The sequence below is a fragment of the Gavialis gangeticus genome, unplaced genomic scaffold (assembly GCF_001723915.1).
Source record: "Gavialis gangeticus isolate Ggan-Ray unplaced genomic scaffold, GavGan_comp1, whole genome shotgun sequence".
NCBI classification, from domain to species: domain Eukaryota; kingdom Metazoa; phylum Chordata; order Crocodylia; family Gavialidae; genus Gavialis; species Gavialis gangeticus.
The window spans coordinates 56,558,255-56,562,362 of NW_017729030.1; positions in this window are offsets into that span (position 1 = coordinate 56,558,255).

The following is a 4,108-nucleotide window of genomic DNA, read 5'->3' on the forward strand; positions in this document are numbered from 1 at the left end:
GGTCCCTTCTGACCCTAGAAACTATGAAACTATGAAAGGCTGGGAGTGCCCATCAGGTGACTGGCACACTCAGCCTCAGGAATGCACCAGAGCAAAGGGCCCTGTGTACTCTGGAGACTACGAGTGACAATCAGCTGATCAGCCTGGTCACCTACAATATAAGGCACAATGGGAACCAGGTACAAAGTTATTCCACATATATGGTGCATTCACGTTGTGCCCATTTTCTGTTTTATCACATCATTAACTACATGAATGTGTGGCCGGGATACTAGATAAGATGCAATCAACTGGTCAAGCACATCTTAAGTGTATCACCTGCCCAGTTCAGATTTCACCTCTCCTGTTTCAGATGGATTAGGCTTGGAAGTATTCAATTTTTATTTTTTAATAATTTTGATGGATAATATCAATTTTTTAAAGCATTTATTTAGTTTTTTTTCAATTTAAATTTTCAAGATTGCATGACATTAGGGGTGTGGAGGGCAGACAATTTATTCATGACATTATTATAGTGCAGTTTAACTGCCTGCCATGACAAACGCAGGTACTGTAGGACTGCCGCCAGTTAAGTAACAGAGCTATCATCTGTCCCCGTTTCACTTGCCCATAGCTCTCTCATCCACTTTGTCATTTCCTCTTCCTCTGTTTCCAGCCTCTGTGGTTTCTGGGAGTTGCAGTCCAAACTACAGTCAGCATGATTGTGCAGGAGTGCTCCCCCTGTCATCAGTCATCACACACTCCATCAGCCACCATTTTTTCTTATGTCCCCTTGCTATAAATTTCAGTTATTAATGATGGAATATTTTTCGTCGGTCTGTGAATGTGAGGAAAAATTGACGTTTATCAATGTTTACTGAAAAAAATTGAATCCTACCAGCCCTGTTCGTGATGAATATTACATTTATTTGGCTTTAGTTCTGCTGACCTCGTGGAGATGACTCTTCACACAATTCATGCTTTACCATGAAGAAGAATGCCATCATCTAGCCAATAGTGCATATAGACTGGTTTTCAAAAGAACCCTATACCCAACAGCTCCCATTCAGATATCTCTAGAGAACTAAGCACTTTTGCAAATCTGGTCCTAGGCATGGATTAAAAAAAAATGTGTAGCGTCATTGAGGGCCATTTCCTCCTAGTTCTCTGAAGCTGGAGAAACAAAGAAATTGAATTAAATGCATTTGCTGGAGAAATAATTTCACATGGGTGACCAAGCTAAGTTATCCTGATTGGGCTTTGCAGAAAAATATGTAGTAAGGATGACAGGTAAATTTCTGAGCTTTTTGGGGCTGTGTGTGTTCATCATCAGGAGTGATTGGAACAGCAGAAACCAAGAGCATAAACATCAAGTCCAGGGAACCTGGTTGCCTTTTGTGCAGAGGCATGGAGCTGTTAGAATCCCCTTTCTAATAGTGATGAAAAGAGAGAGAAAGAGAACTCCATCAGAATTATCAGCCTCTGGAGGGTGCTTCCAAACATAATGTATTTGGCAATCTTTGTATAAAGAATAATAATAATAAAAAAGCCCAAGATATAAAAGCTGTTCAGATCCACTTGCTTGCATGCAGTAATAGAATAAGTATTAAAATTGAATTATAATGGCTTTTCAAACTCCTCTCATTTTTCTTTTTCATTATTTTTAAAATTGTATTAAGGAAAAAATTTACATTTTAAAACAGGGAACTGCTAAAACCAAAGGCTGTTTTTACACCTGCTCTGATAATGGGATGGGCTGTTAATTAAAGCGGCTCTCAGAGCTGTTCTAATTCAAGTGTCCAGAGAGTCTTGTGTATCAGCAGTCTTGGGCTTCAAAATGGTGGTGGGGGTGTTATAGTGAAAGCTCATTGAATGAGCTTTAATTAAAGCACCCCTGCTGCCATTTTGAAGTGCAGCGATGCTAGTACACAAGACGCAGAGGCTAGCTGGAGCATAGTAATTACCACGCTCCGGCAGACTTGATTAATCGAGTCTGCTCTGATGCACTATAATTACAGCCTCTGCACTTGTGTATAGGCACCCAAAGAGGTTAAAATCTTCTATGTGGACCAAGGCAAATAGGTTCTTTATCAAGTGCTAGAAGGCTTTGGGGTGTTTTTGTTCAGGCCCTGGTCTTATCACTCTCACCCATGTTGATTAGGGCTCAGTAGTTCTGAGGGGATGGGTAGCAATGAGTGGAGAGTAAGGGTTGTCCACTAAAGATATGATATCAAAATCTAGCTCTCACTCTTCTGTTCTGCTCATGTCTCAATTTGACATTTCCCTGGTTTGACTATGCATTTGCAAGCCATGTTTTGGCTGAGAGGAATATACATAAATGCACGTGTGTGAGCCAGGGGTGAAGATTGTACCCCAGGGGCCTGGAACCCCAGGGGCCTAGTAACTAGGTCACCTGTGTAGGAGTAAAAAAAATGGGTTTTTATCTTGCTGTACATGAGAACTTTGGGAACAAATCCATCTCCTGCTGTTTGTGAATTCAGAATATTATATATATTATTATGGGCACTCTATGTGCCTAAATTCAGCCTAACGAGCTATGACCTGAGTTTTGCTCTTCAATTCCTTTCATTACAAAATAGCACATGGAAAAGCATGCACAGCTCCTGTCATATTACTTGTGTCCATTTCATATTGCTTGTGTTCATTGCATTCAGCATGGACTCCAGCCTCCAAAGATAGCATCTCAACAGAGATTTAGCTGGCTAGTTTTGTGCCCTGGCAGCAGTGGCACACAGTGCCAGAGCAGCAGCTGGAGGTTCATGGCTGCTCAGGGAGACATCACCTCATTTTTTAAACCATCAACCCATGTGCCAAGCAGCCATTTAGACTGAGTACGGACAGTCAAAAAGCCCAAGGCTAAATCAATTCAATCTTTGCGGGTTAGTCTAAGCTACATAGATTGAACAGATAAGCAAGTGAACAGACATTCACTTTTGATTCCGGAAATGCAGCCACATGCCTGCAGTGGCCCAGGCCAGAAGCCTGTGGGGCAGTAGAGAATGCTTCCCTGATCAGCTGGAGCAGGCAGTTGGGACAAGGCTTGTCTACCCACCCTGCAAGAGGTAGAGGGGGCACTGCGTGGGAGGTACAAATCATTGTGTGATGCTGGGAGACTGTGAGGTTACTTGAATTTGGAGGGGATCTGGGACAGAAGTTCAATAAACTGCTTTTACCTAAGTAAGTTAAGTTTGATACTGCATCCATCCAGGTTTATCTTAAAACAGTTTTGGCCATTTTGAAAGTGGTTTATGTGCACTGAACTTCTGTTGTGTTACAGATCTGAACCAGTTTCTGATCACTTACATGGGTTTATATGTAATTTCTATCCCTAGCCTTAAACACTGGATTTCAGCAGCAAAAAAAAAGAGGCAACATCCCCCCTTCAACAATGAAGCACTGGCTGCTGCTCCTGCACTGGGCACTGCTATTGCTTCTCTGCCCTCCCTACTGTCTGAGGTAGAACCACTGCAGAGATAGTGGAGGGGTGCAGCAGGGTGAGGTACTGCCCTAGCTGTATTCAGCATCCCCCTTTATGGCAGCACCTAGGGTTCATGCCCTGTCTGTACACCCAATGTTATGCTACTGCTGCCAAGTGCATCTCCTGAGTGCTGCATGTCGTGTGGGTTGTGAAAAAGTGTGGTGCCTCCATCACCTTGCCCTGCCTGTCACTCTGACAGGATGTTATTTTGCCTGCTGACTTCTGCCATGGTTGGTTATGTCACTGCACAGCCTTTTCAAACCACCAGATCATGTCCTGCACTGTCCTTACAACCTGACTGCTCTGCTTAGGCAGAACATAGAGCCAGAGGAGCCTGTGTGACACACTTATGAGTATCTACAAACTGTCAGTGCTGCAGAGATCTTATGCTCAGAAGGTGCACTTACACATTCCATTAAGGCTACGTGATAAACTCACACAGTTCATAGTGGAGTCAGATGCTCCTGGGCACAACATCTGCCTGTATGCCCAGAACCATAGCAGTTTGAGCTGGGGTGGTGCATACCTAGATTGGCAGGGGGGCCTAGGAGGATCAGCCCCAAGCTCTGGGTGGTGGCATCAGGTGGCAGAGGGGCTGGCTGGGGCACAAGGGTGCTAAAGTGCAGGGCT